Raw genomic sequence first — 18,916 nt, 5'->3', positions numbered from 1 at the left:
AAATATCAAATTTCAGTATCTCGAGACTATAAAGCCGAAAACTCACAAACCCGAAAACCAAAATCACGAAATTCAAAACCAAGAATGTAAACAAAACACTACACCATATATACAAACACAAATACACCAACCTCCCAAAACTATAAAAAAGCAAAACAACACACATGAACACAACAAAACAAACACATACACCTACCCTTCCTATAAGCAGGGGAGCAAGCCCCCCTGCACCTCCTATGTGGGGGTCTGCACCCCCCACACGAGTCTATATCAGAAGATCAAAGTTTCAAAACTTTGAATCTGATATGCCCTCGGATTCAGCAAGCCCTGCATGGTGTGCAGGACTAGTGCAAGAGCTCCAGTAGGCAATATGTCTGACATGTGATCCAGGAATAAGCTGTAGAGATGTGCACAAGCTCTCCTGCACTAGTCCTGCATGGCTCAGCCCCTGTATGCAAATTACCCCATTTGCAGGAGAAATACATGCAAATGAGGTTAATTTTGTGATCCAGGAAGCTGGAAGCTGGCCGTGCAGGACTAGTGTAATCTGCAGAAATGTACTTTGCCAGTAACAGAGTACATATCTGCAAACTACAAAATGTAGCCATGACAGCTCCAAATAAAGGGTGGATATTATGTAGAAAGCATGCCAATAGCCAAATATAATGTCATTGGCATGGAAAACAGTTGCAAAAAATAAAAAAATCAACTTTTATTTTTTTTTTAGATGATCTTGGCTGTTTAAGCGTAGGGCAGAGGCGTGCAAATGGGATCGGGAGGAAAAATAAGAAAAAAAACCTAAAATAAGCATTCTAACCAAAATCACTACTTTGCCATTATACTCAATGGCAGGCAGAAGACAACATGGCCAGTGAATAGTGATTGCTAAGGGGGGAGGCTCAGTGTGGGACATGTAATTATGCATCAGCAGGCAATCTTATGCAAATGAGGGGAATGATACTGAGTCCCAGATTTCCTCTGCATGCTAGTCAGCACCTAACAGTGTAAGAGCAGGAATAGTTTGGTGCAAGCCTAGGAGTTAGCTGACATCATATGGGTGTGTGTCAGGCATACTGTAAGCGGATTAGAGCCCTGTGGCTTGGATTTTCCCTTAACTTAGCAGAGCTAAGCATGGGGTGTGTCTGAGGCTGCACTGCACTTTTTACATTGTCTAAGCATGTGTGTGTGCCACAGACTGGGTTTTAAAGGAAAAAAAAAGTAAACTAGGAAATAGCAGCTCTGTGCACATTAGAGCACTGTGTTTGTGCGGCGTGCCCCCGGGCTTAAACAGGAACTCAATGGGAAGGGAAAACTGCAGTAGGCAAGGTAATCTAGGATAGCTAGCATAGCTGGCAGGGGAAATGTATCAGTATCAGCCAATTACACAGGCAGCAGAACAGCCCAGCCCAGCCCAGAACACTACTATAAACTATGCTAACACCTTTCCCTCTGTTTTTTTCCCACATACTCTACACCACCAGTGTATACAAGCAGGGAAATTTTAACAAATAAAAACAACAGAATGATAGGAGCTGCAGCAGCTATCAGACATCAACATGTGGAAGAGTCTGAGGATGGTGAGGATGAGAATGCTGCCGAACAACCCACAGTGAGAAGACGGAGAAGGGTGTACAGACCCAGGGCAACCTACCAGGGGCTACAAGAGCTGGAGATAGTGGAGCACTATAGGGTGGACAGGGACCTCCTACAGAAATTATTAAGCTGTGCTGGCCACACCTGACACACAGAACTAACAGAGGGGACCCATCCCAATGGATACCAAGGTATGTGTAGGCCTAGGTATACTAGCCACAGGTATCTCCCAAAGCCCAACTAGGGATATCATGGGGATCTCACAGGCATCAGCATCCAGAGTATTCCACCAGTTCCTGGATGACATGTCATCACATGCTGGTAAGCATGTATATTTCCTCAACACCCGTGAGGTGTTGGTCAGCAGTATGCATCTCTTCCATCAAATAGCAGAATACCCTGAGGTGGTGGGTGCTATAGACTGCATGCACATACACATCAAACACCACCCGATAAGCAGGGCAGGGTCAATATCAACCGCAAGGGCTTCCCTCCTTCAACTGCCAGGTTGTGTGCGATGCCAAGGGCATTATAATGAATGTGTGTGCTGGCTGCCCTGGAAGCTATCCCGATTCCCACATCTGGCATCTGATGCAGCTGTACCAGAGATTTGGCAATGGGGATATCCCTTACGGTCACCTAGTTGGGGATGCTGGTTGTGCACTGGAGACATGGCTGATGACACCCATCAGAAATGCACACACACACATGAAAAGGACCGCCATAGTGAGGCACATGCACAGACCAGAATCATAAAAGAGCTTGTGTTTTGGATGCTCAAGTCATGGTTCCAATGCCTGGACACATCTGCTGGAACCTTGCAGTAGTCACCAGCTACATATACCCAAATTGTTATCATATATGATATGCTACACAATATGATCCTGCGGAAACAGCTGCAGCAGGAACAGCATGGGGCAGGGCCACACAGCCCTCCACCAATAACAAGGCCTGCACAGGCACAGAGTGTTAGAGGAGGAACAACCTGAGCCTGCCCCAGTAGGCAGATGGAGGTGTTCCCAGTATGCCATGGCCTTGGCAAAGAGGCAACGCATAGCACATACACTGACAGAGTAGGGACCCAGGGAATGCCACCTCTCTCTGACTCGGACTTACAGTAAAAGAGATACCAAACATGACACTACCTGTGCTCAACCATGTATAGGGAGTGTACTATGCGCATCCAACATAGGCAGCCCCCAGCACCATCCTCAATACTGGCACACCCACAAGGTACGTCACTCCCCTTACCGATTGCTGATTGGAGTAGTATGTGTTGTTACTTGTATCTATGGTATGGATGTGAACATGCAAGGGAATCGGGTGTCTGAATGGGATGCCAGCAGATAGTAGACACCTATAGTGGCAGCATGAGATCTGTAACAAATACGAGTGTCACCATAGTAGCCAGTACTGCACATGGTGACAAAACCCACTGCAGGAAATGTGCTGGGCCACATGTGTGTACATATGACACACACATGCCAGTCAGGGAGGTTTACACACCCAACAACAGTCACAGCCACAGGACAGGTGTAGACAATCACAAACAAAGGCTGTGCTAAGGCCGATGAATGATGCCTATGGGTAACCTCCCCCCCAGGCCTACACAGACAGACTACATCAGGTCAGGCAGTAGGATGTTAGTTCTGAATGATAGGAAGTCAGAAAGTAATATGTAGGTCAGTCAAACGTAAGACCTGTAGTACACTGACATGCCTCTAGTCAGCATGATAGGTTAGAAAACAGAATGGAATGGAGTACCTTACATACCTGTACAGTCATAGCAAATGTGTAGAAGTGTCAGTTGTGCTCCTCGAATCCTGTGTAGCAATGTAGAAACAGTCAGGTGTGACTCCCCCCCACAGCCTATATAGACATGTAGTAACAGTCAGGTGTGCCCCCCCAATCCTATGTAGACAGTAGTAACAGTCAGGTGTCCCCCCAGTCCAAAATAGAAATGTACTAATGTGTATGTGTAGGTATAATACCAGTGGAGCACAGATGCCCAGAGATGGCCAAGGTAGCAGGATAGATTGTAGTATTTACGCACTATGCAGGTATGTGTGTGTTAGGTTAGTGTGTGCTTCATATTTTGTGGGAGTGGTCAGTATGCATGCATGTTGAGGTATGACCTGGTTGCCATTGCCCACTACTGATGATGACAGGACCAAGTCCTCACAACTGCAGTGCCAAAGACAATCCCCACCACTATAACAAATGCTATCAGTAAGCCATTGTAAATGTATGGTGGTAATATGTGTCACCCATCTGAAAGATTGACTTGGCATGGCTGTTGGGCTAGATATACAAGCAGTACACAGGGGAAAGTACCCCATACATACAGTATATAATGTGTAACTCTGAAATGGACACACCCTTGGAATTGTACATACAGGTATGCATCACATTATCTGGGCCTGTAGTAGGGGATACCAGTGTCGTCTGGCCGAACACTTGCAGATCGCAAAGGTGGTAGGACTGAGGTATTGGGAAATAGCTGCTGTACCTGCACATGCTAGCATATCTGGAATGCCCCATGCATATCTGTGTGTCAGATGCAAGTAGTGTCCATAGCACACATGCACCCAGCTCACCAAAACACCACCCACAGGTACCTCTCTGGTCGTATCCCTGCTGTTGGGAATGGGTAAAATATGACCCCACCTGTGTATGGCAATAGCGAAAAAATGCAGCATGCAGTGCAGGTGTCCCATGCAGGTGTGTCCCAAGCTGTAGGTAGCACCCTGCCAGCATCCACACCACCTGATCAAGACTGATAGAAAGTTTGGCATGAACACCTAGCACACCTACCCTGTCACCCCAGGGGAATATACTGTATGGCGACCTGAGACTGTAGGACTGACAAAATGCAACGGCCTGCCACAACTGGCTCACATCAACATCAAATGGCCTACAAGCCTCTGCCAAAAACCTGTGTCTCACATGTACTGCCAATGCATGTTATGTCATGGACACCCAAATAACAACATAAAACACTCCACATAAGCCATATACAAGGCCATGTGGACAAACCACAGTAACATGTCCACCATGTCCCACTTCAGGGAAAGTATCAGAGAATGTATGCATAAAGTATGGAAGAGGATAGAATGATAAAGGGGTGGGTGGGAGCATGGCTAGCATGAAATGTGCAAGGTCCGACACACAGCTGTGTGCACACTATCCCTGGCTGCAAACACATAAATGGGTGGCTACCCACCTGTTCATGCACCACAATAGGGGTAATGTCCTGACTCATGGCCCCTGCCTATGGGTAACCTGTGTGAATCTGTACAGCTGTGAATTATTGCCACAGCAAGATAAGGCCATACTGTCATGTCGATGGATGTACAAGTATGGGAACCTCTGCCAGCCATGTATCAAGGTGCTGAACCAGATACATAGACCCAGCAGCAAGTGTCTGCAGCTCCCCCTCTAGAATGGCATAACTTACCATGAATATGTAGGCATCTGCCCACAATACCGGACACAGCTGCAGTCACTCTTGTCCCACAGGACATCACTGTGAGCAAGAATGTCCTCCTGACAGTACTTGAGGACATAAAACATCACAGCGTATAACAGCACACATGCCTGAATATCTCTGCTAACACCAGTACCATGTATCAGAAGCAGTACAGACACAATCATGTACAGTACACACTATCCCCTTCACAGTTTGTCCCCATATTGCCAAATGATCTATGTGTACCCTGCACAAACAGTTTGCTACTTGTAGGTGTACAACACAAAGGTCTGCACTAGAGTGCAAACTACCTGGAATGGATCTACGCATTCACTATAGAAGGTCATACTGGGCATGCTCACACACTTAGAGAAATGAAGGGAATGTCAGACAACAACATAGTTAAAGGTCATGGGAATGTCAGACAACAACATACTGAAAGGTCATACTAGGCATGCTCACACACTTAAACAAATGAAGCCCATGTCTGCAAACAATAGTGGACTATACATATCTGACAGTTGCAGATGTTAGTGCATACACTCCTCAGTATGCAGCAGTAATGCTTTGCATACACATTGGATAGAAATACAGTCATATATCCAAGGACAACACACTATAATAAGCCAAAAGTAGACATACATAGATGTGTGCAAGAGAGAGACTGTGACAAAGAGCCATCCATCATGAGGCCTGTCCCACCCAGCACACATCCAAATGGCTACAACCACATGATATGTAAATGTCACTCACTTTAGAGATTAGAAACTGGTATCTGTCAGCATTACAGACTATGTGGTGCAAGTGCTAGCTGTGCAACATGACTGTACAAGGCAGTAGTCATCTAGCAGCTGTATACATGTACCTGCGGAATATAACAATGCGTGTGCCTGCATGTGGTATGTCAACCTCTAGATGAATGGGTTATGGCCCATGCACACACACTGCCCTCCCCATAGCCCTACTATGACAAGCCTGTTGATGTCATCCACTTTTAAATACACCTTTGGGAATAAAGTAGCCCAGTAATCTGTGTGGTGCATTCTAAAACTGCATAATGCTGTAGTGTGATAAACTAGTTAGGTAGGAGTTCTAATCCTAGACACGGCAACTGTGTGTGTTATTGTGTGTGTGTGTGTCTCTGTCTGTGTAGGGAACAATGCTTTTTAGGCTAGTCAACCTCATTACAATTCAAATGCACTACTTTGGCAAGGCTGCTGATGTCATTCACTGTGAAATATACCTTTGGGAAAAATGTAGCCCAGTCATCTCCATGTTGTGTACTATAACTGCGCAATCCTGTAGTGTGATAAAATAGGTAGGAGTTCTAATCCCAGACATGGCAAGTGTGTGTTTGTGTGTCTCTGTCTGTGTAGGGAGCAATGCTTTTTAGGCTAGTCACACTCAGTACAATTCAAATGCCCTATTTGGCAAGGCTGCTGATGTCATTCACTGTGAAATGCTGTAGTGTGCTAAACTAGTTAGGTAGAAGTTCTAATCCCAGACATAGCAACTGTGCATGTCTGTGTAGGGAGCAATGCTTTTTAAGCTAGTCACACTCAGTACAATTCAAATGTGTAGCCCAGTAATCTCCATGGCACGTCGTATAACTGTGTAATGCTGTAGTGTGCTAAACTAGTTAGGTAGAAGTTCTAATCCCAGACATAGCAACTGTGCATGTCTGTGTAGGGAGCAATGCTTTTTAAGCTAGTCACGCACATTACAATTCAAATGCCCTACTTTGGCAAGGCTGCTGATGTCATTCACTGTGAAATACACCTTTGGGAAAGGTGTAGCCCAGTAATCTCCGTGGTGCATCCTATAACTGTGTAATGTTGTAGTGTGATAATCTAGTTAGGTAGGAGTTCTAATTCCCGACATGGCAAGTGTGTTTGTGTGTGTGTGTGTGTGTGTGTGTGTGTGTGTGTGTGTGTGTGTATCAGTCTGTGTAGGGAGTAATGCTTTTTAGGCAAGTTATGCTCACTACAATTAAAATGTCCTATTTTGGCATGGCTGCTGATGTCATTCACTGTGAAATACACCTTTGGGAAATGTGTAGCCCAGTAATGTCTGTGGCGCATCCTATAACAGCGTAATGTTGTAATGTGATATAGAACTCTGGTAGGGGTTCTATTCTCACACATAGCAAGTATGGATGTTTGTGTGAGTGTTCCTTTGTTTGTGTAGGAAGCAATGCATTTTAGGCTAGTTACACTCACTACAGACCAACTGCCCCTCTTTGGCAAGGCTGCTGATATCATTCACTGTGAAATACACCTTTGGGAAAGGTGTAGCCCAGTAATCTCCCTGGCATGTCCTATAACTGCTTAGTGCTGTAGTGTAATAAACAAGTTAGGTAGGAGTTCTAATCCCAGATATGGCAGGTGTGTGCGTGTGTGTGTGTGTGTGTGTGTGTGTGTGTGTGTGTGTGTGTGTGTGTGTGTCTTTGTTTGCTATTCATATCCTGTGTGGAGGTAGCTGTGAGTGTGTAACAACTGGACCCTTTGTGGAGCGGGTTTTGTAAATTTCTTATATATTGTCCTGATTATATGTCACAATGTCCACCTTACAAGGATAACAGATGTGAAATAGCCGAGAGGCTGGGGTGCCAATCCATACCCCTACATGTGACATCAAAGCCTGGTGAACAAAGTTAGCAACCCTTGTATTACCAATTGAACACTCTTAACCCATGTCTCATACACAAACACACTTACCTTAGCAATGACCGCTATGTTGGTAGTACCCTGCATATTGCCCACAGATAGTAACCATGGTGTGATTGCAATAGACTACAGAGGGCATGGCACCCTGTCCATCAGTACAATAGACACATACATACAGACAGTGCACCTTCACTATGTTCCCCACTGGATACCTGCAACACCTCTGGTGCCATCAAATGTGACCCACAAAGGACATACCATACCTTAATCACATGTCCTGTATAGACAGATGCCACTGACACCAGGGAATACCTGTATCAAGCTATCAATTTAGGTGCAGGGTCAACCTGCTGTCCATTACCAGTTCCCTCCACATGAGGCCAGGACTGGCACATCTGTTGATAACAATCTGTGTACACAACATGGGCCAGACACCCCAGCTACAGATCCACATGTCACTGTACATGTATGTGGGATGTGTGCACATCCCAGATAACGTCAATGTCATGGACTAATGAATACATACATGGCAAGCAATGTACAGCAATGGCCACACACAATAGCCAATCCAGACACTACACCCCTGAGCCGAACTGCAGACCATTGTTATGTGGCCTGATGCCAAGGTATACCCATCACCTAGCCTTGTAGAGCTATCTGGCATTGTCAACCACTATATACCCGTGAAGCAATGCACCCATGCATGTCAGTACTGGCACCTTGTGACTGTATGTGTAGTGCATGATGCCTTTGACCACATTCACACTCACTACAATGCCCATTGGCATACTGAAGCATGCTGTCTGATGTCAGACACCTCCACATACGCTTTGCCCATATAACCTCTGGATAACCCCTGTGGTGCATGTAATTCCTGCATAACACTGTATTGTGGCAAACTAACTACTGAGGAGGTGTATGCCTGACCCCACCAAGTGTGTCAATGTGTGTGGGTCCCTGAGAGCGTGTGTCTATGTTGACATTGTAACCTGATCATGCGGACACGCATGTGTACCACTGACTGTATAGCTACCATATCACTGTTGCAGATGTCACTCACAATGACATATATGTTTGGAGAGCTCCTCAACATGTAAGCTATGTGGTGCATCCAATAACTGCATAGACATGTGATGGCAATACTTAGTCAGTCAGGGGTTTGATACCTTGTACTGATAGGTGTGTGGTACAAAAATGTTTTGGTTTTACTCTCCCACCCCCTCCCTGACTTATCGTTGCCTCTGTCTGCCTCTCTCACTCCCTCTCTGGCGAATGTGATGGAACAAAGACATTGGTAATCTCCAAAGTCTGGACCCTACCCAGTTCGGGTTCGTAAAAGGCAGATCATGTCTCCTAAACCTGATTGACTTCTTTGAAGCAGTCACCAAAGCAATAGATGAGGGTAAGGTGGTTGACACAGCTTATCTAGATCTCACCAAGGCTTTCAATGCCATCCCCCACTCTGGAATTATAGATAAGCTCAGTAAACTATGTATAAATCCTTATGTCACAAGATGGGCTGCCAGCTGGCTCACAGACAGAACCCACACTGTGATAATAGCAGATTCATAGGTTCATAGGTAGGTACTAGGCTATCTGCCTATCAGACCAGTGACAAGTGGAGTACCACAGGGTTCAGTCCTGGCTCCTCTGCTGTTTGATATCTACTTCTCTGAAGTACATGCTAACACAGAAGGTCTTTGGCTAACAAAGATTGCAGATGACTGCAAACTAGGAGCCATAATCGAAACTACTAATGATGTGGACATACTACAAAAGGGCCTCACTGAGACGGATGCCCGGTGTCAAAGCCATGGCCTCAAGCTCAATGCCAAAAAGTGTATTGTCATCCCCTTTGGTAAAAACTCAGTACCCATGAACAACTGTCAAAGGAAAAATATACTTTAAAAATGATCAAAACATGGTTGGTTCAGGTTAAAGCACTTTAATCTTGTAGCAAGGAGACAAAAACGTGCTAATACAGAGTTTGTCTAACCAGAAACAGGAAATACTTTCATTTTTATACATTCTTAAACTAGTTGTGTCCTACCATGCTGACGTAACAGTTTACCACCTTTTTCATCATCATCTGCTGACCATCTTTCCCATGAATTTCTGCTGATTTATCAATTTTTATGTGAAACTTCCTGAGGAAAACAACATGGCCTTGGTAACTCCCAGTTAGATACATGTTATGTTACATTCAAGATACTACGGCTAAATCAAGCACAATGCTAGAAGTTCATTTCTCTAATAATCCGTTGTCTACTTTATCTCTAAGTTACTACAGCTGCAGAGGTCCCCATCCTCTGGACAGAGCTGTTTGTCTAAAATCATTACATTTATAACATAAGGCATTGTTCATTCATTCACTTCTGACCTAGCAGATAAACACCTGCTTCTCAAGTACATTTCCACAAGGCATAAACAAGAATATTGCTGTGCTAGCAGCTACTAGGTCAGAGGGCAACTTGTAAGTTTCAGAAAGCATACTGCAATTTTCAAAAAGCATCTTTTTCAGTCTCATATGAAACTCAATTTGTATAAAATACAGTGCATGAAAAATAGAATGAAAAGAGTATTAAAATACTTGATTATTAATTTGGCATTAAGCATACACACATTAATACATATTTTTCTAACATTTCCCTCCTGTTAATACTTTCCTATTCTATTTTCAAAAAAGAATAAACAGCTTGCTTCTTTTCCTAACCTCTTCCATTCAGGATTTGCAGTTAAGAAAGTCATTCAGTTTAAACTTTTATGAAAGTGTTTCGCATTCTAGCAGCTCTTCAAATTCAGTACTTTGATACATGGTCTCAGATACGGATATATCTATGAATTCTTTAACTAATCTCTTCATGCAGGGGATTCCACAACAAATGCAAACTCCTATTAGGAGCAATCCTACCCCAATAGCAATCAATATGTTCATAAAAATGGAGCCCCACCCCCCAAAAGCATTCTGGAAAAAGTCTGTCAGAGGGTTTGGGCCTGGCTTGATCATGGCCGACACTTGCTGAATCACCTTGCGATGATCGTTAATCTCATGCTGATGGTCAGGAATAAAGGCACAGCATTCTTCTTTGATTAAAGCACAAGTTCCGCCTCTCGCTGCTAGGGTGAAGTCAAGAGCCATTCAGTTTTGGAGCACTACAGTTCTCATGGCAATCAGTTCATCAGATATCAGTTCAAGAGCAGAAAAAGTTGCATTACTCATTACTTCGAGAAGTTTGGACAGTTTTCGCAGCTCCCATATTGATTTAACTCCGCCATACATGGGTGATATACCTGCCCAGTATATGACAGCATCACTCAAGTCCATGTGTGCAAGTTTGGTTCCCACATCACGATGGTGTTTCCAGCCAGCTTCGATCCGTCCCACTGGATTCTCGGGTTTCTTAACAGTCTTTTTGGTTACGTCTCGAGTATTTCAAATACTCCCTTGAGGCAAAACTGCAGTGTGTCAGATGGCCAGAACCAGGTACCCCAAAAAACAACTGCCAGACCAATTCTCAGGTAACCATTTATATGCTTTTTTACCACACACAAAATAACAGTCCTCTACCTTAGTTATAACCTTGTTACGAAATGACTGCCCTGCATGAAACATTTTCTTGTCTATTACAGATAATTGTTTAAAAAGTACAGGATTGCGTTGTACCTGGTCAAGAGTCTTATGCATAGATTTCAAAAATGAGTCATAATCTGTACTACAAAATCCACTCAAATCATTTAGTTTTCTATAACATTTATATTGTACTGTAACATTACACTTACTCCATCCAACTTGGATGGTATCATTTTTATAGAAACATACAATTCCTTTTTGTGTCACAGGCAAATACAGTGCTACCTTATCATGTGCTTTAATAGTAACTGTGTCAAAAAACAGATTTTCTCAGGTCTCATTGACCCCTAGGGGGACAGCAGTCATGAATAAACCCCTGTATGCTGTTGGTATGGCCATACAGACCCAGCAGTTCGAAACATTAAAAGTCTCAGCGTACACACGTGTAATTACCTGATAAGTGTTAAAGTTTGGATGCCAGTCTATGTTTGGTTCATTACGTCTAATCAGTTCAACCTTTGTGGCAGGAAAAAGGAGTGGCCACAACAAAAAGAACAGTGTGATCAATATTGCAATAAAAATGATCATACAAGTTTTCTGAGGTTGCTCAATGTCTCTACTCACTCTGTACCTGGCCATTTTGTTCTTGTTGTGCAACAGTAACAAAGTTTTTGTCCAGTTCAAAGTTTTTAACCAGTTTACAGTGCATCAAATAAATCCAGGAAGCTCGCTCTGCGATCTTGACTGCAGTGGGTGTTGACAGTAGTACCTGGTATGGACCTTCCCACTTCGGAGAACTCCAATTCTTTCACTTCACAATCTTCACCCAGATCCAAGTGCCTGGGGCTACTGGTGCTTCCGATTTCGGTTGTTCTTTATCTGAAACAGAATTTAACTGCAAAAGTTTGTTATTCAAAAATCGCCTCATATACCCTGCAAGTGAACTGTCAGCCTCCTGCTACGTAGACATGAGAGGTTTCCACTGAGGTGTATAATATGCCCTCCCAAACAAAGTTTCAAAAGGAGTTAATCCCTTTGCATTTGGAACAGTTCTCATACTCAACAGTGCTAGAGGCAAACAGTGCACCCAGTTTTTCTGTGTCTCTGCTATCAACTTCCTAAGCTTATTCTTCAACACCCCATTATGCCTCTCTACTAGCCCTGCAGATTGAGGGTGATAAGCACAGTGGTTCTTTAACGATATCCCAAAATAGCGACTAAGTTGCTGAATCGTTTGGTTCACAAAATGTGTCCCATTATCACTATAAATCTTTTCCGGTATACCAAATCTGGGTATAATCTCTTTAACAAGGACCTTTGCAACAGTAGCTGCATCTGGATTTTTAGTTGGAAACACTTCTACCCATTTGGAAAACATGTCTATAATAACAAGGCAATACTTCTTATTTTCACATTTATTCAATTCTATGAAATCCATACAAATAGTATGGAATGGATACTGTGGTGTAGGAAAATTCCCTTGCTTAGGCTTCAATGCCCCTTGTGCGTGATGCTTGTTACAAACATTTCATGCTGCACAAAAAATTTTTGTATAATTGGTAATTCCATAGGTTGTAAATACTCGATTCACTAACTGTACCATCCCCCTGTTGAGACATGGCTCTGCCCATGGCTCAACAACGCTGCATATCTAAACAAATTTGAGGGCAAAATTGGTTTCTTCTCCTTGGAGATGTACAGTCCCTTTTCGAGGATTGCTCCTCATTTTATCCACTTCTGTTTTTCTATATTTGTAGTAAGTGTCTGCATTGGTTTTAACATTTCTAAATCTAAAATCTCAGAGGGTTGTAATTCCTCACTCAAATGAAAAGTTTCTGTGGCTGAAGCTGCCTGCTTCGTAGCTGTATCAGCCCATGCATTACCTTTTGAAATCCTATCCTGTTGTTTCGTATAAGCTACGCATTTGCAAATAGCTACTTTTTTAGGTAACTGAATCGAATCTAACAAGTCTAAAATAAATTGCGCATGATTGATCGGTTTACCAGTAGATGTTGTCATTCCTCTATTTTTCCACTGCTGCACAAAAACATGTACAGTAGAAAAAGCATACTGACTGTCAGTATAAATGTTCACATTCTTACCTTTTGCTAAGGTACATGCCCTTGTCAAGGCAATCAATTCTGCCACTTGTGCAGATAAGTTGTTTGGTAAAGATTTTGCTTCTAAAGTTTCAGTATCAGAAACGATTGCATACTCCACTAGGTTTTGTCCTGTAGGACCCCTCCTGTATGAGCCGTCCACATAGTATGTCACCTCGGCATCATCCAAGGGAACATCTGTAAGGTCTTGTCTAGGTAATGTCTTTTGCTCAATCTCCTGCAGGCAGCAGTGTGGTTTGCCATCTGCAGGGGTTGGAAGCAAAGTTGACAGATTCAAAGTTGTGCATCGTTCAATTGTCATATGAGGTTGGCTTAACAGTATGGTCATACAGGAAAGATGCCTAGCTGGAGAAAGATATGCTACTTTTTCTTGCAGTAAAATAATTGCGACTGCATGAGGCACTCTCAACGTGAGAGGATGGAATAGCACTACTGAGGCCGAAGCCTGCACTGCCATTGCAGCTGCAACTACTGCTTGTACACAGTGGGGCAGGGATTGCGCCACTGGGTCTAACTGTGAAGAATAGTAAGCTATGGGGCGTTGTTTGTCCCCATGTTGCTGTGTCAATACTGATGTCATATAACCTTGCTTACAGTCTACGGTTTGAATAAACTGCTTGTGATAGTTTGGTAAGCCCAGAACTAAGGATGATGCTATCAGTTGTTTCAGCTTACAGAAAGCTGCTTCTGCTTCAGGTGTCCATTGTAATAAATCCTGTGCTGCCATCGGCTTTTTAAATATTAAATTGGCAAGTGGAGCAGATTCCAAAGCATAGTTTGGTATCCAGCTCCGACAAAAATTAGTAGTTCCCAGGAAGAACATCATTTCCTTCTTGGTAGTTGGTCTAAGTGCTTGTATAATTGCTGTTTTTCTATCTTCATCTAATATTCTACCTTCTTTGGATATTACATATCCCAATACTTAACTTGTTTTCTCCAAAGCTGTAGCTTGTCTTTATTTACTTTGTGACCTTGAGTAGCTAAAAATTGTAATAAAGCTATTGTGTCCTCTCTGCATTCTTTCTGGGTGGGGGCTGCCAGCAAAATGTTGTCTACATAAAGTAAAATCTGACTACCCTTCGGTGGGACAAATCTCGCCAGGTTGCTTGCCATTTCCTGTGCAAATATCGTTGGACTTTCACAATATCCCTGTGGTAATTTCGTATATGTGTACCGCCTTCCCTGAAATGTAAATGCAAACCAATATTGGCTGTCAGGCTGTATTGGTATCGAGAAAAATGCATTACTAATGTCTACCACTGAAAAATATTTTTGCTCTGGCTTTAAATCATTCAGTAAAGTGTGTGGATCTGGCACCGTTGGTGCCCTGGGTATAACTGCATTATTTACAGCTTGTAAATCTTGGACCATACGCCATTCCCCGTTTGCTTTCCTGACAGGAAATAAAGGTATATTACATGGTGAATCAGGAGATTCTATTAAGACTCCTTCCTTAAGTAAGGCTGCTATAATAGGCTTGATTCCTATCTCTGCATCCTTTCTCAAGGGATACTGTCTTTTCTGGGGTCTAAATGCTGACTTTGGCGTTATGATAACTGGTCCTGCTGTTCGTATAAGTTCTACATCTGATTTCCCTGTTGACCAGAGAGTGTCTGGTATGTCCCGCAAGGCTTTTTCCTCTTCTTCCAATAAGAGTAATACTCAACTATTCTCACAAGCCTGTGAGTGCACATATGGGTGTGTCTGTGTAATCCAATTCAATTTCTGTTTCTGTATTCCTTGTTCAGAGAGCTCTAATTCTGTCTGCTTTTCCCACCTTGTGACTTTTTCACCTAAGTCTGCCCATTTCAAATTTTTGTTCTTAATTAAACTAACATGTGGCAGTCGATTAGATTTATAAAGTGCTAATAATTCCTGGGGCAATGAACAGCTTGCTACACTGTTCCCCTCTGCATCCCAGTACAAATTTCGCAATAAGATAAAAGATAATCCACAGACAGGAAGAACCGAACCAAAAAGCACAAAGTGCAGCTTTATTGAACAACAAACAGGTCAATAAATCAAGCGCTTTCGCCAGGCAAGTACCTGGCTTTCTCAAGATAAAAAGTAGTGTGACTGAAAAGTTTAAATACTTAAGCATCTGATCACATGGTACTTAATTAGTTCAACAAACATCCACTTAAGAAGGCAGTTAATTAGTAACTGAACTCAGTGAGTGAAAAGTATACATATGAAAATGCAGAATAAAAGTTCAAATAGTGAAAACACTAAAAAATCATTTAAAAATCATTTAAAAATGATGTACAAATGTGCATAAAAAATCACAAATGTGTAAGATAAAAGACATTTACTAATTGTAACAAGAAAATCATAGCCTAGCCCTTCTCAGCTTTAGTAAACTGGATATATTAATGGCCTCATTGAGACCAGGGGATTTTGCAGCATTAAGTCTAAGCTGCCATAAAAGTTCTTTATATTCAAGGCGGGCTTCCCAGTCACCTCCTCTGGCATCCTGGGTCACCTGTTCAAGAACCATAAACTTTCTACATAGGGAAGACTGAGAGACCCCTTAGAAAAAGAATTTATGAACATCAATATGACATTACAAAAAAGAAGGACACTAATGCTTTTTTTAAACATCTTGCTTCTTGCCCTAACATGAAACTTAAGTTTATGGTTCTTGAACAGGTGACCCAGGATGCCAGAGGAGGTGACTGGGAAGCCTGCCTTGAATATAAAGAACTATTATGGCAGCTTAGACTTAATGCTGCAAAATCCCCTGGTCTCAATGAGGCCATTAATATATCCAGTGTACTAAAGCTGAGAAGGGCTAGACTATGATTTTCTTGTTACAATTAGTAAATTTCTTTTATCTTACACATTTGTGATTTTTATGCACACATTTGTACATCACTTTTAAATGATTTTTAAATGATTTTTTAGTGTTTTCACTATTTGAACTTTTATTCTGCATTTTCATATGCATACTTTTCACTCACTGAGTTCAGTTACTAATTAACTGCCTTCTTAAGTGGATGCTTGTTGAACTAATTAAGTACCATGTGATCAGATGCTTAAGTATTTAAACTTTTCAGTCACACTACTTTTTATCTTGAGAAAGCCAGGTATTTGCCTGGTGAAAGCGTTTGATTTATTGACCTGTTTGTTGTTCAATAAAGCTGCACTTTGTGCTTTTTGGTTCATTTCTTCCTGTCTGTGGATTATCTTTTATCTTATTTGCTTTGGTTTCTTACAAATTTCGCAATACTAGCCTGTTTGCATGGTTCTGAAACAATTCCTGTTCATAAACTTTATCAGGTCCCGGTCTATTACAGTAATATAGAGTACAATGCAACAAATGCTGTTTGTCAATGTCGAGGGAGGGGGACTTACTGATGGCTACATTCATCAATTCTTCAGTTACTGCCCCTGGACCAGTTGTAACTAAGTCCTGGCTGTACCAATAATATGTCTCACCCTCCAGTCGCACTACAAAAGTATCCATTTGTCGCTGTGCTTCCATACCCTGCATGGTTGGAACTACGGCTATGCCAAATATCTACATCAAGTCTCTACCCAAAAGATTTACTGGGCATTTTGCAGAAACTACAATTTTACTTTTCTGGGTCATTCCTGAAATGGGGTCTGTTATTGCTATGTCATGGGAGAGTGGCTCCCGATACAGATGTCCATTAGCTGCTTTCACTAGTATATAATCTGGTGATTCTGAATCTACCGGTAACTTGGAAGGGTGTATCAGGGTCCGTGAAGCCCCTGAGTCACAAAGAAATTTAACTTCCCTCCCCTCTACCAGAAGCGTCACTTCCGGTTTCATGTCCACTAAGTAAAGCTCTAAGCTCAATAGAGCTAGGTATAAAATTTCATCTTCTTCTATGTCTATGAATTCATGTACATCCTCTACTCCTTGTGTCACATCCTCTACTCCTGCTATTATACTTGCACTTACCATTCCCTGCTTACTCTCATCCAATGATTCCTGACTATCATATAGTCATTCCTCATCCTCCTTATTTTCTGTAGTCACCTTCTTGTTTAGCCTGCAATCCCTTGCTAAATGTCCTTTTTTCCCGCACTTAAAACATTCACCCTTTTTCTTTCTTTCTTCAAAATCTTCTGATCGTTTATCAGATTGTTTATTTCCCTGGGTATTTTTCTTACCCTTTTTCCCAGTTTGTACTACAAATACTTCTGACCCATCTTCTGCCGAAAATACTTGAGTTTTCTTTTCTTTTACTATTAAAATGTCTTTCTGCATGTCTAGCATATTCAAGTAATGGCTGTAATCTACTTGTTCGATGATCTACCATGTGCTTTGTAATAAAGCTGCTAATGGGAGTTATACTACCCTTCAAGAATGCATTCTTTAACTGTTGTTCATATGAGGAATCTTGTGTCTGGTTTTCTGGTATCTGCATTCTGCAGTGATTATTAAAACACTCTAACAGTCTAGCATAATATCTATCAACTGTTTCACCTTCCTGTTGAATGCATTGATTAATGCAAGTCCAATCAGCCCTAGGCTTCCACTTTTCAGAGATTCGGTCTGTCAGACCTTTTACTCTGCCATCTAGTTCTGCATTAGTATGTGGGAGTGGTCTAAGTTGTGCGTCACGAGGTTTCCAGTCGCCACTGATCATGTACCAATCTGGACCCACAATTTGTCTAACTACTTTTTCTACTTCCTCTCCATTTAAATGGTAACTTAATCTCATACCCTGTAAGTCTTCTAAAAATTTTCTAAAATTCACTTTTGGGTGGGGAATTCCCTCCGTGGCTTTCCGGATATCTTCCGGTGTGCATGGTCTATAAACTAAAAGAGTCGGATCCTGTCCTGCCTGTCCTGCCTGAGGATTCGGCACTTCTATGAGCGGACATATCTCTTCTTCACTCATAGCCTGTGATTTTCTATTTAATTCATTTAATTCAATCTCCCTCCTCAAGTCGCGTGTTTGAGACCTGGTCTTGATAGGATCCCTGACAAATTGTTGTGATTTTGCAGGAACAACTGGGTATAGCGGACATGGATCAGCTTGTCCACTTGCTTCATATTCTGGTAATGGAAGCGGAGGGGGCGGAGGAGGGGCTGTTGTTATTACCAAGTTATTGTTTTCTTTGTCTAAGAACATTGTCTTTGAATTTTTAATTCTCTGCTCCCTGTGATTTGCTTCCTCAAGCCACCTATGCGCCTGAGGGACTCCTAATTGTCTTTGCTTTTTTAGTTGACCTTTCGCGTCTATTTTTAACTGTTTAACAAGTTTCATAAGTGCAAGTTTATCTAAATTACCCTCAAATTTATACTTATCAACCCATTTGGTGTAGTACTTAACATTATCGGCACGCTGTAATTGTATATACTTATATACTTTGCGTCTTCAGTTAGGGGTGGGTCTCGGGAACTTTTTGTGCACTGATTTCCCATTGCTGTCTTAGCTAAGCGGTAAATTGTTACGTAACCCTTTCTATCACGTGGTACCACAAATCTATACCTTTTCACAGTTTATCTAGAATAACTGCC

This window comes from Protopterus annectens, chromosome 2.part1, assembly GCF_019279795.1.
Source record: "Protopterus annectens isolate FY-2018-M chromosome 2.part1, PAN1.0, whole genome shotgun sequence".
Lineage (NCBI taxonomy): Eukaryota > Metazoa > Chordata > Ceratodontiformes > Protopteridae > Protopterus > Protopterus annectens.
The sequence above is the reverse complement of the archived record's forward strand: the minus strand, read 5'-3'. Positions refer to the sequence as shown.